The 16,506-nt window shown below is 40.2% G+C and overlaps 1 protein-coding gene across 6 annotated transcripts in view; it reads right to left on the bottom strand.

The window, feature by feature from the left end:
- Window positions 1–16,506, bottom strand: part of LOC140425064 (tyrosine-protein phosphatase non-receptor type 3-like) — a 422,164-nt gene that overhangs the window by 192,175 nt on the left and 213,483 nt on the right. The gene's annotated exons all lie outside the window — the stretch shown is intronic.

Below are 16,506 nucleotides of genomic sequence, written 5' to 3'. Positions count from 1 at the left end.
GACAAAAGAGCACGGAGGAATTGATGAGTAAAAAAAGCTTTGGTTTGCCTATATTAAGCTGCAGGAAATTCTGATTCATCCAAGACCTTAATTGTGGACAAACCTCTGAAGAGCTGAATAATAGACCAGGAAATAAAAGACCTGGAAATGTGCAGTAGGGTATCATAAGAAATCAGATCTTCTGCTGATTGGCGTTGCCACTAATGGGCACTATATAAATGGCCTACAGCGCTCCGAAAGCTAGTGACATCGAAACAAACCTGTTGGACTTTAACCTGGTGTTGTAAGACTTCTTACTGTGCTCACCCCAGTCCAACGTCGGCATCTCCACATTATAAATGGAGAGAAGAGGATCAAGGGTGGAGCCTGGTAGTATAATGAGGGAGACCCACAACACAGGGAAAGACAGGGTAGATAAAGATAAACTATTTCCGCTGGTTGGAGATTCTAAAACTAGTCTAAAAATTAGGGCTAGACCACTCAGGAAAGATGTTAGGAAGAACTTCTTCGCTCAAAGGGTGGTAGAGGTTTGGAACTCTCCCCCACAAACAGCAGTTTAAGCTAGATCAGCTGTTAATTTTAAGTTGGAGATAGATAGGTTTTGTTATGCAAAGATATTAAGGGATATAAGCCTAAGGAATGTATATGGAGTTAGGTCACAGATCAGCATGATCTCATTGAATGGTGGGACAGGCTCGAGGGGTTGAATGGCCTACTGCTGTTCCTATGTTCCTGAGGTAGAATAGGCTGAATGGCCTACTCCTGTTCCTATGGTCCTAAGGTAGAATAAGCACGGGACGATACAAAGGCATGGATTTTTCCTGAACACACTTTCAGCAGCCGGCTGTTGGAATGCTGGTAGTTCCGGCCTGAGGTTGTGACTAGAGATCAGGTGCCTCAAGACAGCCAGAAGGAACTGGGCTACAAGAAGATGGGAAAGAGCAGTTCTCCTCTGCCTGACCTTAAAAAAAGCAGAACTTACCTTTTAGATCCTCATCAGCTCAGCAACTAAAAGGCTGATCGGAGCATGCACAACTCATGCCCTGCCCAATGTAAATCTAAAATGGTCACTGAGGTCCTAGGTACTAGTCACTGGGCTATTAATGCAGAAGCAAATCCCACCACAGCAGCTGGTGGAATTAAAATTCAATTAATTAATCAAAATAAAAACTGGAACGAAAACTAGACTCAGTAATAGTGAAAACGACACCATCGGTATTAGTCATTAAAAACCCATCTGGTTCACAAATGTTCTTGCACTCCTTATGTGGAATGGCCTACATGTGGCTTCAGACCCACAACAATGTGGTTGACTCTTAACTACCTACAAAGGCAATTAGGAATGGGTACATCCCATGAAAGAATAAATAAGATACATCATAAGATATCAAATAGTATTTTAAATTGGCCAACTGCCTGTTTCAAAGACTGCTTTGTAGCTATGTCCAGTAGAATATTTTTATGGACTCAGTGATGTAATAAACCACCAGTGCTGGACCATCACCATCCCATTTTAGTCAGATGGGAAGCCTGAAAATTGAGCTGTCCTTGGGACAATTATGAACGGAAACAGAGACTGCAGTGCCACAAAATTGGAACACATGAAATAAATGCTGGAGGAGAATAGTTAAGTGTGTCAAAGGCAGCTGACAACATATATGTGGTTGGGAAGTGGCATATTTACAGTAATAGAAAACATCATTGTTGACCGATCACAGCAGTATTTCTGCTGTAGGAGACACAGAAATCAAATTTCAGTTTGAAATGGGAAGTATTCGGAGAGAAGTGTAAAGAATTGTGCAGCAATAGGTCCCCTGATGTTCAGGTAGACATCCTAAATTTCGGTGGGGAAGAATCAACCTATTAAATATCTAATTTACTATTTAATGGGCAGTCACTTGTTAGGGACAAAGCTATTTAAGTTTGCCCATTCTACAGCTTTGAACTTTCCTACAGAGTTTAATCTCCTAAGTCCTCAGTTACTTGCTTTCCAAGATCTTAGCCATAGTGTTTTGACTATGTAATATGCAATTATAGCTTGCTGCCCCTATAGCATTCTAACTGAGGTCTTCAAAGCTTATGGGTTTTTACTCACATCAAGACTCAATGTATTTTGGAGGAAAAAGAACTTCCCCGACCACCACCCTGACTTCTAGAGTTATTCAGATTTTTGACGGACAAGGGAGTCAAGGGTTATTATGGGGGATAGGTTGCAAAGTGGAGTGGAGGCCACAACCACATCAGTTATGATCTTATTCAATGGTGGAGCAGGCTTGAAGGGCTGAATGGCGTATTCCTCCTCCTCAGTCCTATGTTCCAACGTTCCTGCGTGAAACTTTTACCTGGTCTGCAAACTTCAATATTGTAGAGACACGTTTTGGCTATGGGAAAGGAACATTTTAAAGATACATCTATCCCATCTCATGAACTGTCTACTGAAGGCAATATGGAAGTAGAGGCAGAGATAGGCGATGTTTTGATGGTAGAAGGTGGTAATTTTGGTGACAGAAGAAATGTGGGAAAGGTGATATGCAGCTCAGGTCAACAAAGTAGTCAGATTATTGCAGTGATGCTAAAGGTAATCCACAGCAGAGATCAGGAAGATTGAAAGCCAACAAAGGAGAGAAAATATACACAAAGCATATGTGGTCACATGCAGCTTATGTTTTCAGGCAAAGGGATGAAGTGTGAACGTAATAAATACTGCCTTGATCTAATTCCTTCCTTTTATGTCAGGTTACAGATGCGGTAAAGTTGTACAACAGTCTGAAATTAACAATAGAAAAAATTGAACAATCAGACCGAAATACGATATCCTAAAAAAAAGCTTTCAATGGGTACAGAACTAATAATTATTTCATGTTATTTATCCCAGGAGAATAGAAAATTAGGGACTTTGTTGCAGAAAAGTAGACAAAGCATTGTACTACTAAGTGTCATTTGAAAGGCTTGTTGTAGTCAATAAAATCTAATTCCATGTAAACATAACATCAAACAATTTTATCTAAAAGTAAAATAGATGACAAATAGATGCTAGCAATTTATGGAGAAAGAATATAAGCCTGCTTCTTGAACCAGTCTGATGTTTCAAGTAATCCTATAATTCTGAACATGTAGACAGTCTGCCACTGTAAAGAGCTATTGTAATAGGACAAGAGTTGTAGAACATTACTATCTAATAGCTGTCAACATAATTGCTTTTTGGCAGAACTAATTCTAAAATCCACCCAAGGCTAGAATATTGCTTCAATGTCTGGAGAGGCTCCTTTTAACTTAATTTCACACTCTGAGACAACTTATTGCAGTGACAGCTGATCTAACTCACATCCAACCTATTTTCCTCTCTCACAACTATTTAACTAGTTTCAGTCCAAATCACTCTTTGAATTCCTTTGGGCTTCCCTTTCTCTTACAATCTATAGGTTGAGATCTAAGCTCAGTGTCACCTATCTGATTTACTCATTATTCTGCTACATTTTACAATCGAGCTGGTGGCCTTTCTATTTTAGATTCTTCCTTTAAGAACGTATTTCACAGACACGTCTAGTTTACTTTCTTAGATGTAACATGTCACCTGTAGTTTAAACAAAAGTATTCTGGGCACACTCATGCCTGTAACATTGAGTCAGTTACTTAACAAAGACTTTTTTGTCAGACTTAATGGTCTGATCATATTTGTTGGCAGTGCCACTAGATTTCTAAAACATAATCACAGGAAAACACTCTGATCCCATACAAACTCCAAAAATGCTGTGGCAACAATGTGATGATTGTCTTTATTACACATTACTGAAATTAAATTTTCCTTACATAGTATCGAAGAAATTTAACCCTAAGATCAGCGAGGAATGACTTTCAATAAAAATCAAAAAGGGGTTACTTCATATTTATGGTCCGAACATCAGAGTACACTTTTGTATTGCAGTGCGGCAGAAGACAAAATGTTTCGAAATGCTGGTCTGTAGCTTTGTTCCTGATATAAGCTATTATGCTGCAGGGAAACCAAATCCACACAAGGTGAGTACATTAAAGCAACAAGAACCAAACCACAAAGACAATAGCAATATCAAGTGGAATTTTATTGCCGCCCCACCAGCAGGATCTTGTGGCCCCACCGAAATCAATGGACTTGACGGTTCGCTACATTTACTGCACCCACCCCCTCTCCCTCCCCACCCCCTCCAATAGGATTCCACCCATCATCTCTGTATATCTTCACGTTCCAGGAGAAAGCACTGGCCGAAGTGAATAGGACTTGATGCGAATTAGAGTAGCAGTTTGGATGAGCTTAGTTTTGGAGTCAGTGATGTGATGGAGGTGAAAACCGACAGCCTTTTTGGCATGGCTGATCAGAAGCTCAACTTAGGGTCAATATGGTTAAGCCTCAAAGTCGCCAGGGAGTTGCAAGCCATTGACAAGTGAATGGGACTTGATGTAAATTAGGTTACTGGCAGCAGAGTTTGGATGAGCTCAAGTTTATGGAGGGTGGAAGATGGGAGGGAGGCTGCCCAGATGCGCATTGGAATAGTCAAATCTAGAGGTAACAAAGACACGGGTGAGCGTTTCAGCAGCAGATGAGTTGCGGTGGGGCAAAGACAATGATGTGATGGAGGTGAAAACAGGTAGTCTCATGGCCTGGATGATCAAATGCTCATCTTAGGGTCAAATATAACATCAAAGTTGTACAATCTTGTTCAGCCTCACAGTTACCAGAGGGAGGGGTGGAGTCAATGGCTAGGGAATGGAGTTTGTTTCAGGGACCAAAAACAATGGCTCTAATCTTCTCAATATTCAGTTTGATTAAATTTATTTTCATACTGGAGTAGCAGTCTGACAATTTTGAAGCAGTGGAGGGTTAAGTGAGGTGGGTGTGAGGTAGAGCAAACCCTCAAAGCCTTCAGCATACATGTGGAACCTTTCTATGTTATTTTGCATATCAACCAGGGACAGCATGTAGATGAGAAATATGAATGGATCAAGTATAGATCCTTCGAGGACATCAGAGATAACGCTGCAGGAGTGAGAAGAGAAGCCAGTCTGAAAAGAGGCATAGAGGTGGATAGTGTGGTGAACTGAGCCAAGGGCTGTAACAGGCTGAAAAGGACAAAGGTGGATTGTTTATTATGGTCACATAAGATGTCATTTGTAACTTAGATAAGATGTGCTTTAGTAGTATGGCATAGGCAGAAACCTAATTGGAGCAATTCAAGCAGGCAGTTCTGGGAAACAGGAGTAGGGGTTTGATGAGACTTAAAAGGGAAAGGAGGTTGGGAGATGGAGCAGCAGCTTGTGAAGGCAGAAGGATGAATGTTTAGTTTCCTCAGGAGAGGGTGATGATGACAGCTTTTGGGGGGCAGGCGGCATGGAGAACAGTGCCTGAGGAGACAACTTTTAGCAATTATTTTGAGGGCCAAGAAAGGATACTGGGTAGTCCAAATATTGAGTTGAGTGAACAAAACACGTGCTCATGGGCAAAATAAATTTGTATAGGTTATTTATGGCCAATTGAGAAGAAACTAGAGAAAGATGCAAGATAAAGAAACAGCTTGCAGCTCAGCCTAATCAAGGTTTTATAAAAAAGTTTATTTGCAGCAACCTGCTTTTTTTGTACACATTTTGCTCCATGCATTTTTTTTTATTGCTGGGCAATGTGCAGTTTTTTTTTTCCGCTATCAATCCTTTACTTAATTATTTGCGCTTGGTGTTGACATTTAAATTATACTGTACATAATGGTGAGGGTTTCAGATATGACACTTGAGGTATTTGGTCCATATTGATCACAACACTGGAACTCCCCAATACAGAGCCTCCACAGGAAAGACCTGCCTGTGTCACCTCTGTTTCTCAAAAGTGGCTGCCTTGAATTACATCATCAGCAGTACAATCTGCAGACACCTGGAACAGAAGCAAAGTTTTCACATCACCACACCTTCAAGTGGCATATCAGGCAGTTGGCAGTATCCAACTGTATCGAGCAAGTGACAGATATTATTCTTGCAAAGGGTAACATCTTCACCTGCGTAAAGCTGCATCAGCTAGAGCATAGAATTGTCAATTATATATTGATCGTCATGGGCAGCACGGTTTGATCCAAGCCCCAGGTCACTGTCCTTGTGGAGTTTACACATTCTCCCCGTGTCTGCGTGGGTCTCACTCCACAACCCAAAAAGATGTGCAGGGTAGGTGAATTGCCACGCTAAATTGCCCCTTAATTGGGGAAAAAAAAGAAGTGGGTACCAAAATTTATATATAAAAAAAGAAAACATTATATATTTATCAGATCGTATATGGCCAAAGAAACAGTCTACATGTCGGTTATCCAAGAGACGGACATAATTGTCTTTTTCTGCAGCATTCCAGGATATCTGCAATATTTGAAGAAACAACACGAAGATGGATTATGCTTAAAAAAAAAGGGGCTATTACTTGCAGACCATCCCTCAGCAGAGAAACACAGACGCGCAGATGCTTTATACTGGTTTGCTGTTCATTGGCTCCTATCTCCAGCAACAAAAATGTTCCATTCAGCCTACATACAATGGAAGAGTGTGTTTTGCAGTAGGGCAGTGGTTGAGAACATGACCCCAAGGGTGTTGTTCTTAACCTAGGTTTGAGCCAGGACTGCATGTTAATTTCACTTTTAAGTCAGAATCCGATGGGTTGAAGCCCCACTCCAGGGTTTAATGGAGCATATAATCCATTAATGTAAAACCTTTTCTGACATCTTTAGGAGTAAAAAGATAGTATGGCATTATTTCAAAAGCAGGTAATTATTCTTCTGCCTTGGCCAACTTTCATCCTTCAAACAACCAACGAAAACCGACCAACCATTTAATTTGCTGTTTATGGGACCTGGCTATGAACAAATTGGCAGCAGTGTTTACCTACAAAGTGATTGTAGCAATTCACTGGTTGTGAAATACTTCAAGATGTCTTCAAATTGCGAAACCGTTCATATAAATGCTGGTCCTTCTTTATGCAAAGTGGTTGTCAGTCGTACATAAGTGCTAATTCCATCAGAACACAACCATTGCTAAGCCAGTATTGCCTCTGCTGGTTAAGATTGTTATGAGTCAGGGTTTAGAGAATCCCAAAGTGTATCATGGTGTTCACCTGAACCACAACTTTTAATAGATTGTGGTATGGGGAGCACACGGCTCACTCTACAGGTATGGTACAGCAGAAATGGACCAGTATTTTTAAAAACAAAACAATGTTTATTCTATGAACTCAAGTTAACCTTTCTAAAACAAACAGTGAATATCTCAGCAACCAGTAAATCAAATACACCCCCAAAGAATACAACACTAAGTAACCTGTATGCTGTCCTTTTACACCCAAAAGACTTAACAAACCTTCAGACAGAAGCACATCAGGGTTTACATTCAATACTGAAAACATTTATAATTCTGAATTCACCAAATGATTAAGAGATAGTCCTTCATGGCAGAGAGAGGTCAACAGTACAGCTGCTTTTTCTGAGTTCAGCTGCAACACACTGAAAAACGAAACCAAAAAGACAGACACACCCAAGCTTTTCTCAAAGTAAAACTAAAAAGCAGAACCAGAGCTCAGCTCCACCCACACTCTGACATCACTGCAGTAACATGAGCAGCTAACAATTTCTTAAAGCGACATTCTCATGACACCTCCCCCCAAGAAAATAAAATAAATCATCAACGTCAAGATGGTTTTATTTTTCACCTTTTCACCATTCTTTAAGAAATGCACACAGTAAATATACATTTTTGTTGCAAAAAACACACGCAAACAGGTATAATAATAGTCCATTTATTTCCATTCTTCTTCCAGCTGAAATCCTTCTCGATTAACAGTCCCTTTGAACAAGAAGGTCTCTGCACGATCCGTCCATTTCTCTATGCCTCGGCCTTTCTCTTTAAAGTCAGATACTTTAGTTCAATCTGATCACAGAGTCCCTTGCAATTCCCCAACACATGAGCATTGGTTATCACAGCTTTCAGGCTGTCAAATGGCTGTTGAAAGTCCGCTGTCCACTGGAATTTGTTACGCTTTTTGAGCAAGTCCGTCAGTGGAGCAATCACGCGACAAAACTTTTGCACAAATGTTCGATCAAATCTACTCAAGCCAAGAAATCGCATTATTTCCCTTCGTCTCGAGGGTATCGAGAACTCAAGGAAAGTGACTTGGTCTTTTCCAAATTCACTTTTGGCTAGGTTTATCACCAAACCCGCCTTCTGAAGTCGGTAATCCTGAAACGACTGTGTTAGTTAACCGTTCAAATGTGGCTGGGGCGTTTTTCATGCCAAATGGCATAACTTTGAATTGGTATATACCATCTGAGTCACAAAAGCTGAAATCTTCTTTGCCCTTTCGGATAAAGGTACCTACCAGTAAACTTTAAGTAAATCCAATTTGGAAATAAAAGTGGACTGTCCCACTTTCTCAATGCAATCCTCCAAACGTGGGATAGGCTAAGAGTCCATTCTTGTAACTGCATTAACCTTTCTATAGTCGACACACAACTGTTGGGTACCGTCTGGTTTAGGTACCATCACTATGGGTGAGCTCCATTGGCTGCAACCCACTTCAATTATGCCATTTTTAAGCATACTCTCAATCTCTTTGTTGACCTGTGCCAATTTTAAAGGATTAAGTCTATATGGATGTTGTTTGATTGGAACAGCATTTCCCACATCTACATCATGTATAGCCATTTTAGAACTTCCCAATTTATCTCCACAAACTTGCCCATGTGATATCAATAACTCTTTCAGGTCAGTTCATTTTTCCTCTGGAAGGTAACTCAACAATTTATCCCAATTTTTAAGAACATCCTCATTTTCTAATTTAATTTGAGCTATGTCAAATTCACAGTCATCTGAATTTGGTTCGTCACTTTGCGTTAGAATCAGTAAAACCTCCTCCCTTTTCTCTCCTTCCCTTTCATAGTACCTTTTAAGCATATTCACATGACACACTCGGTGAGTCTTCCTTCTATCTGATGTTTTTACCACATAATTCACCTCACTTAATTTCCTTTCAATCTGATAAGGTCCACAAAACCTAGCTTTTAAAGGCTCACCTACCACTGGTAACAACACTAAAACTTTATTTCCACTGGCAAAACTACGAACTTTGGATATCTTGTCTGCTACCCGCTTCAGGGCAGCACGGTAGCATTGTGGATAGCACAATTGCTTCACAGCTCCAGGGTCCCAGGTTCGATTCCGGCTTGGGCCACTGTCTGTGCGGAGTCTGCACATCCTCCCAGTGTGTGCGTGGGTTTCCTCCGGGTGCTCCGGTTTCCTCCCACAGTCCAAAGATGTGCAGGTTAGGTGGATTGGCCATGATAAATTGCCCTTAGTGTCCAAAATTGCCCTTAGTGTTGGGTGGGGTTACTGGGTTATGGGGATAGGGTGGAGGTGTTGACCTTGGGTAGGGTGCTCTTTCCAAGAGCCGGTGCAGACACGATGGGCCGAATGGCCTCCTTCTGCACTGTAAATTCTATGCTTCATCACATTTTGTGCAACTTTCAAATGTTGTCTCGCCAATTCACCTGCTCTATTTAATCGTTCTCTAAAATTTGACATGTAATCCAATAGTGTAATTTCCGATTTCTCACCCACCAATTTTTCTTTAATCAATTTAAGTGGTCCTCTTACCTCATGACCAAAAATTAGTTCAAAAGGACTAAATTTGGTTGACACATTAGGTGCATCCCTAATTACAAACAGTACGAATGGAATTCCTTTATCCCAATCCTCTGGATAATCTTGACAATAAGCCCTCAACATTGTCTTCAATGTCTGATGCCACCTTTCTAATGCTACTTGCGATTCTGGATGGTACGCAGTTGATTTAAATTGTTTTATTCCTAAGCTATCCATAACTTCTTTGAATAACTTTGAGGTAAAATTTGATCCTTGATCCGATTTTATTTCTGTGGGTAGTCCATATCTAGTAAAGAATTTAAGTAACTCCGCCACAATTTTTAGCTGTAATATTACGTACTGGAATGGCCTCTGGAAACCTAGTAGACACATCCATTATCATCAAAAGATATTGATTCCCACTTTTTGTTTTAGGAAGCGGTCCTACGCAATCAATTAGGACCATTGTAAAAGATTCCTCAAATGCTGGAATGGGTATTAAGGATGCTGGTTTTATCACTGCTTGAGGTTTCCCTATCACTTGACATGTGTGATATGACTGACAAAATTTAATTACATCTTCATGTAGTCCAGGCCAATAAAAATGTTTCTGGATTTTAGCTTGAGTTTTCCTTATCCCCAAATGACCTCCCACTGGTACCTCATGTGCAACTCGCAACACCTCCTTTCTATACCCTACTGGCAATACTACTTGATGAACTTCTGCCCACTTTTCATCCGCCTGCATATGTAAAGGTCTCCATTTACTCATCAAGACATTATTTTTGCAGTAATAACACTCTGGTATACACGCAGATTCCTCTTCCGTGTATGCTTTCTGATACATCCGTTTTATTTCTGTATCTTTTTGTTGCAACTCCACCAATTTTCCTATAGTAAAAATATCCGCCTCATCCGCCACCTGTTCTTGTTCTTTTTCAATCATCTGATCAAAAATCGTTTCTGATAATTGCACTTCAACTTCATCTTCACTCTTTGATTTCTCCTCTTGTCTTAACCTGTGACTTTGCGACCTTGTTACTACACAATCCGGAAAAATCCCAGGATATTCGTCCTTCAACACTTCAGTTGTCTGATTTTCCACTGGCTCATCAACCACAATAGGCATCACTCCCACTTGCGATCCAGCTATATCATTACCCAAGATAAACTATATTCCTGGACAAGATAGTTTCTCTATTACGCCTACTACCACTTCACCACTCTTCATTGGGCTTTCCAACCTTACCTTATATAATGGAACACTGCTCCTCTCACCCTGAATTCCACATATTACCAACTTTTTTGGCAACATTCTTCCCAACCTACATAACTCCTCATCTCTTATCAGTAAAGATTGACTAGTTCCCGTATCTCTTAAAATTGTGACTTCTTTACTTGCTCCTCCTGATACACATGAGTAAACTTTACCCACACAAGTAAATTCTTTAAAGACAATGGGCACCTTCTTATCAATCACCTCTTGAACAGTCTGTACAATCTTTTGCACCTCCTTCCATTCCCTTGGGCTTTCCTTTACCACTCTAACAAACCCCACTGTCTTATCCTGTTTTACCACATCAGCCTTCCCAGTGCTTTTCTTCAACCACCAACACTGTGACTTTACATGGTCTAGTTTATTACAGTGAAAACATTTGAAACTTTTCATTTCTTTTCCACCCTCCTGGATTTTTTTAAAAATGAGGTACACTCTCCTTATTATCTCCCATCAGATCACCTTTACCACTTGAGTATTTCTCATATCCCCAGTTTCTATCCCTCACAGGCTGAAACTGATGTCGGAAACCAAGCTTTGATTTATGAACTAATTCATAATCATCTGCCATTTCCGCTCCTAATCTCGCAGTTTTAACCCTCTGCTCTTCCACATGAGTTCTCAGTACATCAGGAATTGAATTTTTAAACTCCTCCAAAAGTAGAATTTCTCTGAGAGCTTCATACGTTTGGTCTATTTTCAAAGCCCTTATCCACCTATCAAAATTACTTTGTTTGAGCCTTTCAAACTCCATGCATGTTTGACCAAATTCTTTCCTTAAATTTCTAAACCTTTGTCTGTAAGCTTCAGGCACTAGTTCATATGCACTTAAGATGGATTTCTTCACCTCCTCATACGTCCCAGATACTTCCTCCGGTAGTGATGAAAACACTTCACCCGCCCTACATACCAGCTTTGTTTGAATCAGTAATACCCACATGTCCTGTGGCCATTTCAGTTTTGTAGCTACCTTTTCAAATGAAATGAAAAAGGGTTCTACCTCCTTCTCGTCAAACCTTGGCAATGCTTGGACATATTTAAATAGATCCCCACCACGTCTTCGACTATGACGCACTTTCTCACTATCCTCATCCCTATCATCCAACTGTATGTTTCCCTTTACGTCTGCCAATTTTAACTGACTGTCATGTTTCATGGCCATTTTCTGAAGTTCAAACTCTCTCTCTTTATCTTTTTCCCTGATCTGTGTCTCCCTTTCGTTTTCTTCTGCTAGGGCTATTCTTTCTTTTCTCCTTTCTTCTCTCTCCTTTTCTTTGTCCTCTCTATCTCTCTCTCTTTTCCTTTTTCCTCTCTTTCGTATTCAAGCTGCTTTAATTCTTTCTCATGTTCCATTTGTTTAATTTGTAAATGAATTTGTTCCATTTCCAATGAGTCAAACTGTATCTCAGGCAACTTTAAATGCTTAACCACCGCCATAATTACCTCATCTTTTCGCATTTTGTCAGTTAATGTTAACTGCAATGTTTTTGCCAAATCTAACAGTCTGCCCATAAGGTACTGCGTGTGACCGTCTCCACCTCCAAAAACTTCTGAGACTCTGAAAGAGCCATTGTCCACAACACACTCCCCACTTAAACTAAAATACCACAATATGCTCACCCCTCACTGTCATTAAGTTCACTAAGCCAATCCAATAGACTTTTATTCCCCTCGAGCCCCCAATTGTTATGTGTCAGGGTTTAGAGAATCCCAAAGTGTATCATGAAGTTCAAAGGACCCACAACTTTTAATAGATTGTGGTATGTGGAGCACACTGCTCACTCTGCAGGTACGGTACAGCAGAAATAGACCAGTATTTTTTAAAACAAAACAATGTTCATTCAATGAACTCAAGTTAACCTTTCTAAAACAAACAGTGAATATCTTAGCAACCAGTAAATCAAATACACCCCTGAAAGAATACATTAAGTAACCTGTATGCTGTCCTTTTACACCCAAAAGACTTAACAAACCTTTAAACAGAAGCACATCAGGGTTTACATTCAATACTGAAAACATTTATAATTCTGAATTCACCAAATGATTAAGAGATAGTCCTTCATGGCAGAGAGAAATCAACAATACAGCTGCTTTATCTGACTTCAGCTGCAACACACTGAAAAACAAAACCAAATGACAGACACACCCAAGCTTTTCTCAAAGTGAAACTAAAAAGCAGAACCAGAGCTCAGCTCCACCCACACTCTGACATCACTGCAGTAACATGAGCAGCTAACCATTTCTTAAAACGACATTCTCATGACAAGATGATAATGACTGTTTATCCAAAGACCTGAATTGGTCTCTGGGTCACAACATCCTGCTCATCCATACCTCCACTACACCTACAAGGTGGCGGGTATTGACATTGACAGCTGGAGAGATTCACTAAAGCCTGTGACTTTTGAAGAATCACTGTTTGGAAGGGCATTGGAAGAGGTGAGCAGAAACTAAAAGCTCAAATGGCCAAGAGGAGGATCCAGAGAAAACCAAGGCCAATTAATCCTGCACCTTCTCAGCCTACTGTCTTTCTCTGTAGCATATGTGGCAGAGGCTGTAATGCCAGATGGAGTTCCTGGCCAACTAGGTGATGTTTAACCCAGAGTTAGCCATCTGGTGCAAAGCATTGCCTTACGAGATGCAAGGCTGCCACACTGAGGTGATTTCATTAAAACATACAAGATTCTGTTCGGATAGACACAGAGGTTGGTTCCCCCAGCTGGGGAATCTAGAACACGGGTTCACAGCCTCAGGATAAGAGGACCAAGATGAGTTGAAATGTCTTAAATCAGAGTCTGGAATTTTCTATCCAGAGGGGTGTGGATGCAGAATTATTGAATGTATTTAAGTCTAGGATAGACCAATTTTTGGGGTCGCACGGATCAAGGGATATGGGGAGCAGGTGGGAAAGTGTCTCTGAAGCCAAAGGTTTCCAAATGATCCAAACGATTATTAAATGGAGAAGGCTGGACAAGCCGATTGGCCTTATTTCTTAGCGTTTTAAAAGTAGAAGCGCTATTCAAATGCTACACCATAGTCACTCATTTTAATAATGAGTACCAGCTTTTAAGTACAGCTGTTTCACTATTTTTCATGCTCCCCAGCAAAGTGTATTACAGACCAAACTCTATTCATAGCCTGTTCAAACTGGGATAGGTGTTATCGTCAGGCAATTCAGTGAGATAAGCTCCCTGCTGCCATTGCTACAGGCTTACTCAATTTTGATACACTTGAGCATTAGACCATGAGTAAATGCTGAAAAGCATGATAATACATCTGGTGATGGTAATCATTTGTTTTAGGGAGGCTCTATAGAGGCCGAGTTAAGTCTTAAAAAATCATACCTATTGGCCTTAAGCTGAGCATTCCACTCCATCACAGTTTAGAAGGTTTTTAAATAGGATTCTGTAGTTCACAGACAAGAGCCACTGGGAGGAAACTAGAATTCTGCGAAGACAATGGCCTTTTGATGATCCCTTGGGTTTCTTGCCAGAGAGGATAGCATTGAAGAACAGATTCAACAAAACTTTTACTCAGCAAAGTTTTGAAAGAATTCCAAGCTAATTGAACTATTCAAGAAAAGAGAGAGGTGAAAGGAACAATAGGCCAGTTAGCCTTTCATCAACTGGCAGGAAAATGCTGGAATCTAATACTAAGGAGGTGTTAACAAAGCACTCAGCGAACATCATATGATTAGGCGTGAGGGAGATTTTTGAAATTTGGGGGAGTGTAACTAGCAGGGATGTAACTAGCAGGAGAGATAAAGAGGAACAGATGGATGTAGACTAATACAAGATTATTCACTTTGGTTGGAAGAAATAGAAGAACACAATATTTTTTAAATGGTGAGTAACTTTCAAATGCTTGTATTCGGAGAAATTTGGGTGCCCTCATAGAAGAAAAAATATTAGCATTGTCATAGATCTGCGCAGCAACAGGTAGAAATCTGCCCAGTGCCAGCAGTAAAACAAATGTAACAAGGCATGATGGGATATGATCTGCCTAGCAACAGATGTCATGGGTCTGCCCAGAAACAGGTAGAAATCTGCCTAGCGGCAGCAGTAGTTACCATTCAAAAGGCACGGGATGTAATTTTAAAAGTAACGAGATGCAGATGTCTAGACACACAATATATAGTTGACAGCACCCTCAGAAGTAGAGAGGCAAGTTTACACCTAACAGCCTGCGTGGTCAGTCCCCAATCCAACATTCAGGAACCTAGACTAGCATCTAAGTCTTAGAGTCAATATCATGCAGAAACCTTCGCAAATGCAGTTTAAGTATCTTCACTGGATCAGGAAAAAAGTTTCCCAGACTTGAATATCAGCCTGGTGTTGTGTGTAACTATAAGCTCAATTTGACTTATAGATTTACTTAATTTGGGTGTTGTTTGGGAAATGAAGAAATCTTAAAAGTTCAGGAATAGTAGATATAATTTTGAACAAGAGGTACATTCTATATAAAGTGTGTATTTAGTGATTCATCTACTTAATTATCCTAGAGTATTGTAGTCCTCTCCACGTGTAATTGCCTTTTTTCTTTAATTTAATAAATAGTCTTTAATAATTGTTATATGACTAGGCTTTTTATTCTGATTGGGGCTTCACTTGACTCCTCACACCATTAAAAAAATTATATACTCCCACGAACCGGTTTCCAAGTTGGAATACCCTCACAGATACCATCAGTGTGATCCATGCATATACAGCAAGCAATTAAGGCAAATGGCCTATTGGATTTTATTGCAAGAGCTCTAAAGTACAAACATAAATATATCTTGCTACAACTGTACAGTACTTTGGTGAGACCACACCTGGAGTACTGTATAGAATTTCCAAGGAAACAGAATCTAGGAGAAGGCCATTCCACCCTTCGAGCCTACTCCGCCATTCAATAAGATCATGGCTTATCCTCCATCTCAATGCCATATTCCTGCTTTCTCCCCATACCGCACTCGCATAATAGAAGGATTTACTTGCCTTGGAGGTGGAGCAGCACAAGTTCATAGACTGATTCCTTTCTTTTATGGAAAGGTGGAGTAGAATGCACCCATATTTTCTGGAGTTAAAAGGAATGAGAGGGGACTGCTATGAAACAGTTACAATTCTTAAGGGATTTGACTAGATGCATCCAGAGAGGCTGTTTCCGCTGGTTGGAGAATTTAGAATCTAGCAGAGTTTCTGGATAAGGGATCAATCATTTAATATGAAGATGAGGAGGAATTTTTTTCACTCAAAGGGTGCTGACCTTTTGGAATTCTTTGCCACAAAGAGCTTTGGGTGTTAAGTCGTTCAGTACATTCAAGACCGAGATAAATTTTTGGACTTCGAGGTTGGGGAATCAAGGGATAGAGGGATCAGAAAGGAAGTGAGGTTGAGGTTTAAAATCAGATTTTACTGAATAATGGAGCAGTCTCGAGGGGCCAAATGACCTATTCCTGCTCCCATTTCTTATGTTCTTTGCTTGTGCCAGAGTTCTAATTTCTGTCCAGCAACCTCTGTTCAAATTGTTTAAGTTAGGTAGAGACAGGACTGGGCATAACCACAGTCAAGTCAGCAAGAATTTTCTTTCCACTGATTTTCTTCCTTTTCTCTCCT

Source organism: Scyliorhinus torazame, chromosome 6 (assembly GCF_047496885.1).
Source record: "Scyliorhinus torazame isolate Kashiwa2021f chromosome 6, sScyTor2.1, whole genome shotgun sequence".
In the NCBI taxonomy this organism is placed as follows: Eukaryota; Metazoa; Chordata; class Chondrichthyes; order Carcharhiniformes; family Scyliorhinidae; genus Scyliorhinus; species Scyliorhinus torazame.
This window is presented reverse-complemented; position numbering and strand designations above follow the sequence as displayed.